Source organism: Pestalotiopsis fici, assembly GCF_000516985.1.
Source record: "Pestalotiopsis fici W106-1 unplaced genomic scaffold PFICI_Scf_9, whole genome shotgun sequence".
NCBI lineage: Eukaryota > Fungi > Ascomycota > Sordariomycetes > Amphisphaeriales > Sporocadaceae > Pestalotiopsis > Pestalotiopsis fici.
Window position 1 is genome coordinate 170,846 of NW_006917099.1, and position 12,936 is coordinate 183,781.

Below are 12,936 nucleotides of genomic sequence, written 5' to 3' on the forward strand. Positions count from 1 at the left end.
GAGGCTGCGAATGTGCTGTACAAAATTTTGGCGAGGAACTCCCCACCAACGTGGCAACGCTCCAATCCTGCGTCTCACAATACGAAATATGCAGCGCATTTTAGGCCTGTATTCAACGTTCCTGTCACCCAGTGCAGCTTGAACTGCTACTCTTCGATGATGCTTATCGAGACGAAAGACTTACTAACGAGAAAGTTTGAATCAGACCATGGTTATGAATCGCGTCTAATCTAGGTTTATAAATCGGCTAGGACTCTCGGCCCGATGGAGCCAAGCTTTTCGGTCAACCCACCGCTGACGAGTATTGCATGTGGCAAGCAGAGTTCACCATGACAGGACCCACCATAGCCTCGCTTGACACTTGCTTGCTCTGCTCTGCTGTATCTGGCCTCGGCTGGCTTAGCATATCTACAACGTCATGCTTATAAATCGGTCTGCTCGGAAACTATATTCACGTTAGCCGCGCCTTGTTGGCTCTTTAGGACAAGTAGAATGTGAAGCGCTGGAGCTAGCTGGCTCATTATTACCTATGTATAAGTGGATATTCGTCGAGGGTGGGAACCCTCGATCGAATGTGTGTCGCGCAGCAGGCAGCTGGCACCAACCACGACTTCCTTTATTGAACGCAGTAGGGAGAAGTGAAAGGTGCAGAATTTGCGAAAAGTTGAGATGTCCACGTCGTCCAGTCACTTGAGGTTCAGGTGGAGTGATGGTTTCAACTCTTTAAGCTGATAAGGGCGATTTATTATTTTCAAGGGCTTAGAGCCCATCCGCGGTGGTACGTCCTGAGCTAGAATGTCCTGCCTTAAATGTGCATCTACACCCTTTTGAAGCTGATTCCAGCCTATAAAAGCTGCATAAAGGCGCTATTATGATACATATGATATCACCATAATACCAGTCCCGTCCCTTGTGCATATAGGTCCTAATTCGCGATCGTTCCATAGTGATTGCGAGCATACACTTTGCCTATTATCGTACGGTGTCAGTGCATGCCTTATATTTTTAGGTGCTAAAAAAGGTATAATAGGTGCATAGGTCATTTGGTTATACTTTCCGGATCTCTTCGCACTCTTTGGCATTTAAGCCTAAAATAGGTCAGGATTTGCAAAATTCCGTCGAAAAACATGAAAATCGAGCATATAGCTGGCATGCTACATGCTCGATTGCATCTGAGACAATTAGGCCCGATTTATAGTCTAATAGTATATCCCCGTGTAATAGCAATCACGAGTTTTTTATCCGGTGGTGTACGACAAAATCGCCAATATGCACAATGAATCCAACCGATATCACTCATGATTTAAACGGTTCGTCCAATGCCGGACCGTTGCAACTAAGTCCATGAATCCACTCGCGTGGTCCTTCCAAAGATCAGTCTTCCAAAAGTGTCTCGATGCAGTTCCGGGCATTATGCTGGGCAAACTTCCACGCACATGAGTATAAAAGTTCCCTTGATATTGCAGTTGGAACCGGCGCTTTTGCGGATCCGGATCCACTAGGATATGAATGGTTGAGAAAAGCGGAAACATCAGAAGAGATTGCAATAGACAGAGTGATACCTTGGTCACAAAAAGAAGGGCAAGGACAATTATAAAAGGCTGGCATTCCGCTCAAAGTCCTGAGTATAATCTTTCATCGCGGCACCAAATCAGAAACTCCTCTTCTCACAGGCTATCATCATCATACATGACCTTCTTCTCATGCTTGGTCGTTCTTGCCATTGCCGCACTCATCTTTGTTCGCATAGAAAAGACCACGTCCTTGGAAGACTTTGAAAAAAATCAAAACTATTCGATACAATGCGGTTTTCAAGCTTGGCCCTGCCCGCTTTAGTGTTGCAGAACACTCTCGTCGGTGCCGCGTCCAAAAGGGAAATGACCAACAACTTGCAGTACGCTGAATGCCATCCCGCTTCGAGTCGCGTCATTTTCGAGTACCTCAACAGACGTGGTTGGAACACCAAGCTCTGCTTGATTAGTTATGAGCCTTCAGTATTTGATTGTCATGATTTGGACATGCAGCTGCAACACGTCATCATCAATAACCTCGTGGAGAAGGTCGCGGACTGGGTGTGGAGGGGGGTTGGAGATGGGTCGGCTGATGGCCCTCCGCAGAGACCGGGCGTGCCGAGGCCGCCGAAACCAGGCAGTAAGCCGCCGCGGGACGAGCTCGACCCTGCGCCGGCCACCTGGGACGATCTATACGCCCATCGTGCCTCTCGAGGATCCCTTAAATGGGAACCCATTCGTCAAGCCTCACGCCTTGTTGCCACCACTGATGCGACCGTCGCAGACCCCGTCCCCCAGTTGTCTGCCATTGAGCTCCACGAAGACGGATTCTCTTTCTCCGCCATTCATCGAATGTTCAAGGACCCGAACTCGCCTTTTGATTGGCCTGCCCCTATCCCCGATAGGCCACTTAAATGCCCAGTGCAGATGCACGTGCACTACTGGGCTGCCCCTGGTCATGAAAAAACAATACTACCGAAAGCCAATCTTGTTTATTTGGTTGATATGGCCTTAATCAACTCATTTTCCAATAACTTCTTCTCGTCTTGCTATGAGATGATCCGCAATTGGGAGAGCTGGGACGGTTACTTGCGAGTCTGCTTCAACGCCAACCAAACTCAGACTGGATGCTATACATGCGGAGGACATAACGATTAATAGATTATGCTTGCAGAGTCTCGATATGGGATGCAACTTTCTTTCCAACCTAACTTTACAAACGTATCTTTTGGGGGGGAGGGGACGGTAACGTACAGCTTATTATATCGGAGCCGGGATTAGGACCGGAGAAAATGTCCGGATCGCTCAGGCTGCGGGGACGTTATCCTTAGGGTCTTATGCTCGCTTCTGGCGTAAGAGTCTGTGTGAGCTGTCGAACGGCCGGATAAGGGGGCCGGCGCGGAGCGGAGTGGAGTGGAGTGGCCGAAAGCCCTGGTCACATTCGAGCTCATCTCACTTTGCGGTATCAAGACCAAATGGTATGAATCTCTGCAAGCTTTCTGCGATGAATATGAGCTTTAACATAACACCCGATCCTTGCAATCTCCTGCCCGTCTCGTTTTCGATACTTTGTAAGACTGCGTCAATAACGCATATTGAAAATGTGTACGTTGAGGATTTATTTCCAACGGAAGTAGGCTGAGGCCGCGTGTGGGAAAATGCCAATTAAAGGATCGGCCAATCTTATGTACGGTTATACAACATTCAGCTAACCTACCTACTACCCGCCGCCTCTTGATTCAGTGAAAAGTTCGCCGAAACATGGCGAGCCAATGAGATTGTGGTGCAAATCACATAGAAGCTTTTACAGCATGCAACGCAGCCCAACAACTGCTGTTGTATGTTATTATAGAGAAGATCATCGCGTAGTCCCCACCCTCCACAAAAAAAGAAAGAAAAAAAAGATTGTGGTGGTGGGGAGGGGCTGTAGATTCGACGAACTTGCCGCCCATAAATGTCTAATCTAGTATCGTGTATTGGCGTGCATCCCCAAAATGGACTGCAAGAGGAATCTCCGATGCCACACGACCCCAAGCTGCATTCATGCTGATCTTGCCACCTAGTTAATGGCATGTATAACTCTCGACTGTGCCCGGTAATGTCGCACCCGGAGGCGCGAGTCCTTCGCGTGCCACGGTCGTCTTGCTCTCTCTCAAAACTATTGTCAAGATGACAGGCCGCAAACTCCCCACCGGAGAAGAAGTTGCTTGGCAGCTCGCGCATCATGAAGACAGCATCGGCGATGCTCTCATTGCAACATGCGCCGTCTGCGCACCTCTTGCTACAATCTTCGTGGTGCTCCGCATCTGGTCTAGGAGGCTGCTTCACGGACATCTCCGCCTAAATGCGAGTGATTGGCTTTGTATAGCTGCCTGGGTTCGTGTTGGCCATCGATATTTGTACTAGGTCGGATCACTGACTTTGCCCAGCCATTCTTTATTGGGAACGAGGTCTTGGTCGCCAATACTACACGATTTGGGTGTGGTAGACACACCGTCTTCGTCACTGACCCCCGGACGCTGCAGATTGTGAGTTACTTTCATCAGCCATCGAGCTTGCTTCTCGGGCTTCAAGACTGACGACCGGTCGCTGACCTTACCGTGTCTCAAAGCTTAGCATTGTCATCGAGAACCTCTACGCTGTAGTTTTAGCACTTTTGAAACTCAGCGTCCTCAGCTTGTACAGAACCATTTTCGGCAAGTCGATATGGTTCTCCCGAGCCATATGGCCAGTTGGATTTCTCGTCTGCTGCCTCAGTGCCGGGGTGATCCTAGCCAGTGACCTTCAGTGCGTTCCCATCCAGGCGACATGGGACACAACGATACAGCAGGCAACATGCATCGACTACGGACGATACGGACTGGCTGCCAATATTGTCAACATCATTACAGACCTAATCATCGTTTCTATGCCTCTACCGCTAGTATGGAGCTTGAAGATCCCGACTCAGAAAAAGCGGATGCTGATGATCATATTTGCAACCGGTGGCAGGTATGCCTTCCCTTTCTCCTATTAGCTTTGCCCGCGTTGCAGCTTGTAACTTACATCATCTCAAAGCGCATGTATAGTCAGTATTGTTCAGTTGAGGTACATTACAAAGCTCGGAAGTACTTCAGACCCAAGCTGTGAGTTTAAGCTGATCGATGTACCTATGGCGCTAATATGTCTTGTTGCTTGCAGGGGACAACGCTCCAATATTTGTTACTACCTCGGTCGAATGTATGATCGGCTTTCTCGCCGTGTCCGTAGCCGCTTACGGACCTCTGTATCAATTTCTCAGGGGACAAAAGGTATCAACCACAAAGGCCCTGTACTATACTCACGACAATGAGCAAATTCCCAACAAGAAGTATTCTTACAGCGCCCAAGTATCTGTCGACAAGAGATCCTGCGCTACGTGCTCTTTCTTTAACTTGCGCACTGGAATAATGGCCACCGATGAGATTCATCTCGTCCGCTACGCAGACTGTGACGATGTTTGGACCAGAGTCAGCGACCACCAAGATGAATCAGTGTTCTAGAATCTAGGGAAGAGCGGACGGGATGCCGGGTTTTCTAGTGTCTATGGTCGTGTGTGAGTGAAGATACCTTTTTCACATATATATCCTATGTTTGCCCGAGCCCTTCTTCCCACTGGTCCGTCCCACGCACCACTACTATCATTTTCACCAAAAAGTGCAATACGCTGAGACCTGAGCATAGACATCGACGAACTTACAACCAGCAATGCGGAGCATTCCAATTGAACAACCGGCGCCAGGACTGCACACAATCTGGGGACCAGCCCCGCCGGCCGTGACAAATCTGAGCATGCCGGCGCTGTTCATTCATCGTAGAATACAAGCAATCTAACATCAAAACTTTTTCTTGGATTAATCTCACCATAGCCCTTTTATTAGTGATCTACACCGGCTCATCAATCCCCATGCCATGACTTGCTCTTCGCCTGGACTATCATTGTGTAGTTCTGATATGTCTTCATATGTGTCCGGGAACCGATCCCACAAGAGCTCGGTGACGTCGATCTCTGCATGGCTGATGGTAATGGTTCTGTTCGCTCCATAGAATAGCATAAGTTTGCAGGTCTCCAGTGTTGAGGCTGCGCCAGGCGACCCTGTATCGGAGACGACTTGCGCTATGAATGTCTCCCAAACAGCTCTAGTTTGGGTACTCGAAGAATTTGGAAAGACGCCATGATCCAGGAGCAAGCGGAGCAACTTCAGATCTATTCCTGCCTCGGCAAAGGTGATGACTCCATCTTCTCCGTGAATACTCAGAGGCCGACGCAAAACCTGGAGGAGTAGTTCAGTCTTTTTGTTGCGATATCTCTCTACGACCGATGAAACATTCGGAAGATCCCAACGCTACGCCACCACTGCCATGCGCTACCACAAGCTAAAGGGTACCTCACGCAGCTACAAAGAGACGACTCGTCACTCACCAGTCCAATGGGGCCTGGCAATACCTAAAAAAGTAAAAAAAAGTACATACAACACCGGGGATTCCCCAGTGGTCACCCACCTGAGTACTAATCCAGCGGTTACTAGTTTATCTAGGGCAGAGCGGACGGGATGCCGAGTTTTCTAATACCTATGGTCGTATGTGAAGATAAAGGCTGGAAATACACCTCATATCCATGTGTTTTGTGATTTGGTATCTCGATATATATTTGGGTCTCACCTGAGCCGATGTGTGAAGGGGGAACTGAAGACGAGATGATCGAGGAAGCATTGAAAGTTGTCTGAGTTGATCTCTAGTCTACAAAAGAGAGGTGCTGAAGAGCGACTATATACCCACGCAGGTGATCTGCGGTGGGTACTGACTACGTCAGTACGACATTGGGCTAGTCTCTTTTCTCCATAATCTCGGACAATTTACACGCTCAAAAGCAGTGGATAAGTGTGAGGTGTCACGAGCCCGGGAGTTGAAGGCGGTGCATCAACGTATGGGTTGCTAAATGAATTTATTTGTAGACGAAGTCTACGAAAATGAGTAGCTACGGCATCGCCAGATAAATACTAGTGTTTGGGTGCACGGATCCATTGGTGGGGTCAGGCTAGCTAGTGTGGTGTAAGGCTCTGGATCATTATAAATAGCTAACAGTTGTAGATTGAGGCAATGTTGTAGAAATACGGCTATCCAAGACTTACAAAGATACCCGATCTAACATTTCCAGCACCTTTCTAATATATGCTTCCCTATCACCACTCCCCTCGCCCACGTCATCCAGCCCTTCCAGGCACGCCACAATCACCTCTCCCACCACGCTGCCCATGGCCCGGGGCACCTCCTTCCTCGCGAAGCCCAGAAACCTCTCCCGCATCGCTTCGGGACTCAGTGCCTTCCTTGTGCTGGCCGAGACCAGACCGCGATTGCGCTCCCAGGCGACGCCGTTCCAACGCACGAACGAGGTCCAGAGCGAAAGCTCGATGAATAGCACGCCGAGGGCGTAAACGTCGTCGCGAAGGGAGTATCTGCGGTCTGGCGCACCTTGGCGGTCGGGAGGCAGGTAGTATGCGTTCTGGAGGTCCGCCGTTCGCGTATACGACGTGGTCGCCGCATCGGCGCGGCTGAGGTCGAAACCCAGAAGGAACGATGTGCCGAGCACGTGGGGGAATCCTTTTGACTCAAAGTCGCGCTCCCTGCTGCCTTGTCTGGAAGTCTGGGCGGAGGAGGGTTCCGAAGAAATTGAGCTCCCGAAGAGTATGATGTTGTCAGCCCGTATCGACTTGTGCACATGGCCGGCGACGTGCACCCACAGCAATGCGCTGGCGAGGCGCTTCATTAGCGCCAACCGCTCGTCGAGCGAGTGCTTTGCGTACGCGGCTTCAGTCCTTGCGTCGGTCCCATACAGCAGTGCACATCGGAGAGATATCGGGTCCTCGTAGCCGTCCGGGACGCTGTACTTTAGGGTGGACCCTGAATAGCCTCTACAGGCAAGGAGCGAGGTAATGGCTGGATCTGAGGCGGACAGAAACGAAGCGATGCCGCGTACGTCTGCCTCAGTCGCGAGGGTAAGGGCGTGGGTTTCCAGGAGGTACGATGGCGAGGTGGCAGTGTGCGGGTGGTACAACACAGAGGAATAGTCGATTGGTTTGCACCCAGCAGGCGAGATGTCGCGCGGCGACAGGCATAGGGACGCCGAGGTAAGTGATGACGACAACGGGCCAGACTCATGAAACGTACGAGCGATCATGTCGAGCAGTCTGGTAAGCGATGGAGAGCGCTGCACAGCATTGGCTTGAGCCGTGAACAGGGCAGGGACTTTGCGCCCGCTGGAGAGCACCGTGATAAACACCACATCGTTGAAACGCCTCTCCCAGTCCAGAAGCTCACTGTCGAACTTCTTGAAGGCCCCTCTGCCCCTCAATGCGAACCCAGCTTTCCTCAACCACGCTTTTTCCACGTCTGTCATACCGACAAGCGCATCACGGAAATCCGCAAGCAACCCATCGAGGACACGTAAAAGCCGGTGCAAGGTGGCCTTTGCATTATCACTAAAGGCTGCGTAGCTGCCGCATGCAAAGTCAGTGAGCTCAGAGACATGCAGCAGATGGGTCTCGAGTTTAAGCACCGTGTAAGCAAGATGTGTATCGGCTTGACGGTAAGCAGAGATGAGGACTACCAGCGCCGCAATGCTGTCTTTGATAGGCTGTATCAGTGGCGGTATAGCGACGGCAAGGCTCACTGCCCCGACAATCAGTTCAGCCATCCTCGTGAAACGTCAGTATAGATGGTTGAGGTGTGCTTATGTTCTCATGGCAGGGCGATGGACGTGGTAATATTTGCTTCGTTTCAGCCGCACCGCCCGCATATGCACGTCCTCTAAGGCGCTGAACTGATAACACAGTACTTCGCCCGTGACGGGCCAGGCGCAGATAAGTGATAGCAACGCCAATCGATTGGGCCTGAAGACGAATCTGAGACTGGGTAGAGCTACGTCTCGATAGAAATACGTACCATCTTCCACAATTACATTTCCTTGTCCTGTCTCTCAATAGTGAGTTTGATACAACGCGACCGCATTCGTTAGTCACCTCACCCGGGCACCTTGACAATGTCAACAATCTCTAGAGCAACAGAGTCCAGCTTCAGCTTGCACACCCAACGCCGCCCGCTCCCCTCCTTCTCGGCCTCATCAGCGACCACTTCTCCCTCCCAACGACCCTCCCCCCTTGTCCCGTCTTCTTTACAGGATATCGCCACCGAACACCTTACGCTGCCCCAACAATGGTACGCTACCTCTGCAGACTCAGCTCCCCCAGAGCCTGATATCCTGCGGCTCCTGCTTACACTGGCACGGAATAACGTGCGGATCGCGCCAATCGCCGAGGTATCAACAACGGCCGCGGCCTCCGCACCGCCCCGCTCGGGATCCTTCAGCGACGTGCGGATCGGGGAATGGACGCCGCCCTCACGACCGGCAGTGCGTGTCGCACTGAAGAGCTACAAGGCGCTCCGGCCACTGGTGTGCGCGCCGGGCAGCGATGCCGCGATCCTGCGTGCGCGCGCCATGCACGACCTGCTCTTTGAGCTGGAGATTATGGCCCGCTGCCGGCACCAGAATGTGGCACGGGTGCTCGGAGTTATATTTGATGAGGCCCACATATTCCCATCCTCCACCTCCGCCTCCGCCTCCGCCTCCCCACTCCCTACGGTCGCTGCAAACGCGGACTTTTTCATCGCTCCAATTCTCCTGCTCGAGCCTGCGATGGCCGAGACGCCGGATCTGGCAAGCTACTTGGATTCTTCTCGTACCGGCCGCGGAATAGTGTCTGTGAATCTTGAGGCTCGAATCGACCTGGTCAAGGGCATCGCCCGAGGCTTAGCTGCGCTGCACTCCCTCGGCGTCGTGCACGCGGATCTGAAGCCGGAGAACGTGCTGCTCTTTCCGGCCGAGGACGGTTTTCAGCGGCACGTCGTCCCCAAGATCACCGACTTCGGGATGAGCGGGCTGTCAACTTCGAGAGATGCGCCGCGGGGCGGCACTGAGCTGTGGAATTCGCCCGAGTGCCTGAAATCCGCTGGTGAGAAGATGAGGGCACATGCGACGAAGAGCCCGAGAGATGTGTACTCATTCGGACTGGTTACATATTTCACATTGATGCAAGGTCTCAGTCTTTTCTGCGCAATGTCCACAAAGGAAGCCGAGGCGCTGAGGCTGGACAAAAGAGACTGCGTGGCCATGTTTGCGATTGAGTCGTCGGCTGACGAGCTGGAGGGGTCAACATTCGAGGTCGGAATAGGCAAGCTATTCTGGGGGTGTCTGAGACTGAACCCGGAAGAGCGATGGAAAAGTGTAGCGAGGGTGGAGGAGATCTTTGATATAGAACCCCGCCAGAAGTCTAAAGAGAAGGGCAGCTGGCGGAAAAGTGTTCTGACTCGTTGGAGGCCGAACAACGGCAAGGCGAACAGCAAGGAAAACATCAAAACCGACACCAGCCCCAACCAAGAGGAGTTTTTGCCGTTTGGAACAACCAAGCTAGGGGGTAAGGTAAGTCTTTTGAGTTGCCGCTCTATACTTTATCACATTCACGTTACGAATAGACTCATCTGTCTGCTCAGATCGTCGACCATGACCGTGTGGCCCTGCTCACGATGAACCAAGTCTACCACACTTTCAACACGCCTGACACCCTGCCGGCTAACTTGCGTCTCGCACTCTCGCAGCAACTATACCACATGATTCTTACAACGCCAGACTTTCCCACCCTTCCGTTTGCTTATAAAAGGGCTGCACTGATGCTTCTATCGTCCGAGATGCTCGAAGCTCTCTACCTCGCACGCCCCGAGTATAAGATATTCGCGCTCACGATGCCTGACGCCGTGATCGCAGTCTACCGCCAGATGGCCGTGGACCAACCCGAGACCGTCCAGGACTTTGTACTCAGTTGTAATGACGTCCATCTAAATGCCCTTAAGGTGTATGCTGGGATGGCGAGCCCGACGGAGATTTGTGCCGCCCGCGATGCGGCGCTGAAGCTGTCAGACACGCACCTTATGATATACATGGGGATTAACACGATTCTCGCGGCAGCTCGTGGCAGCCTCGGTAGTATGCGACAGTTGGCGGCACCCTTTGGCTGGACTCCTCTGCATTCCGCGGTGCTGACGGATTGCGTTGAGACAGTCAAATTTGTACTCGGAAAGGGTGGCGATGTCAATGCACCTCTTGCGATTGCCGCGAGATACACTCTAACGCCTCTGCACCTTGCAGTTGTGCTCGGACGCGTCAAGTTCGTCGAAGTACTGCTCAAGGTGCAGGGCGTGGACGTGCGGACCCGAGACTACGGGAGGTTCGGCGTGACGCCGTCGCACACCTGCGCAGACTTCAAGTCGGCGAAGCAGCTCGAGATCTTGTCAATCCTCCTAGCGCACGACAGCACGCTGGTTCGGGCGCGCGACGAGGACAATCGTACGCCGCTGCACCATGCCGCGTTATGGGAGAACCTGCCTGCGGTTAAGCTCCTGATCCAGCACGGCGCAGAAATTGACGCACTCGATGTTCGTGGATCAACGCCATTACATCTCGCATATATGGCGGCCAACGGGTGGCAGAGTAGTGACATGATTCAACCGCCCGATGAAAGAGAAGGCGTGATCCGGATCATGCATCCGCTTACCTTGCCGCCAGGAACGATAGAGAAGGGGGGTAAGTTTGCAGCAGCATTTGAGACGGGTTTTGCGAAGGCGATTGTTCCACCTCCATCTCCTTCTTCTTCTTCTTCTTCTTCTTCTTCCCCTCCAGCCCGTCCACCAGGGTCGATGATCGATATATTGCGACTCCTTTTCCCAGTGTACAAGCGCATTGTCTCAGACGAGACGCCGCCCGGGCATGATGCCTTCCTGTTATTCCGGCGTACCAAAGATCCAGTTGTTTACGATGCTGTACTTGCCTTCTACGACGATGCTGCGCGCTCGCGGCGCGACAACGACGCCGCAGGAGGCCCGCGCGCTCTCGACCTCGAGCTTGCCCATTTGCCAGGCTGTCTCAGCGTCCGGCCCGATGTAGGCGAGATAGAGATGAACATAAGCAAGTTTGTGGATGTGCAGCGACGCTCTGCGTACTTTTCGAGTCATTACAAGGAGAAGCAGTTCATGGTGGGCGAGACATATATTCGCTCCGCGGACGGCAGGCAGATGTTGAGGCTTCTGTTACGGAAAGGGGCGGATCCAGCCAGACTGAATGCATTGGGCGAGGCGCCAGAAGCATGGGCGTACTGTAAACAAGACCTATCATACTCGCTCCGAGTACCACTGGACGATTCACTCATCAGCTACGAGCCAAAGCGGTGCTTCATTATCAGTGAATGGTGCGTATAAGCTCTGTTGACTGCGGTTTACCAGGGTGGTTTAGGGACGAAGTCGTAAAGATTTGCTGACCACTGTTTCTTCTTATAGCCCCATGATTCACACTCCTGCTCCTATTCTCTTATTTGATATTGAGGCATATTCACAGGGGGGCCTCTTTGTTGCGCCGTTCAAGGGGGACTGGACAATATGGACGTGGCTACAAGATGTGCTGCCCTGCCCGTCAGACTTGATTCTCTTGGTTGTCGCGCAGCGTTTCTCTACCATGGCCGCCGCAGTGGATGTCGGGTCCCAGAAAGTCATCGTCGAGGTGCAGATGCACCCTCCAAATGTAAGGAAATCATATGTGCCCCCTACCCTCCGGGTGTGAGATTCCTTCCTCTTTAGATCTTGAGAAAACTGACATGTATGATCTGCAACGCAGGATCTTCACAACTCGACAAAAACCCTACTCCGCCAAGAGTGGCTACTCATTGAGCTGCTCCCCCGACCTAACGAGCCGTTTGTTCTACGCCTTGGTGACATCCCACTGAAGCACAAGGCGACTCTTCTAGTCAACTTGCGCTCGTCGAACCCGCCGGGTTCGGTGGTCGCTCCTTTTGTAAGTCGTTTGCCTCTTTTGGTCCATTTCGGACAATCTATCCCACGCTTCCTAACAAGAGGCCGCGTTTCTACCTACAGGCGATAACTTCAATCACTCTTCGCGCACGGCAATTTTCCGCATTGGATGAACCGCTCAGCTCGACGCCAAAAAGAAGTAGCTCAATACCGTCCTCCTCCGCAGCTGCTTCTCTGATCCACCCGCTGTTAAGAGCACCAGTCGAAACAGTGGCCCTCCCCCGATTTCGTCATGGGGCGCACTGGCATGCCTGTCCAGCCCAACCTTCGAAACCGAACAAGTTTATACCGTTATCAATCCATCGCTCCCGCCAAAACGCCATTATCAAAGAGGAAACAGCAGAACTGACCTTGAAATCGCCCAACCCTCTCCTGTACACACGACCCGTTGTGTCCACTTCCGAGAGTGACGAAAAGACCTATGGTCCAAAGACGTGGCATTATCCGCTCACCGCGGGCAACGTGAGCTACGAGGAGATGCGGATGTTCAGTGATG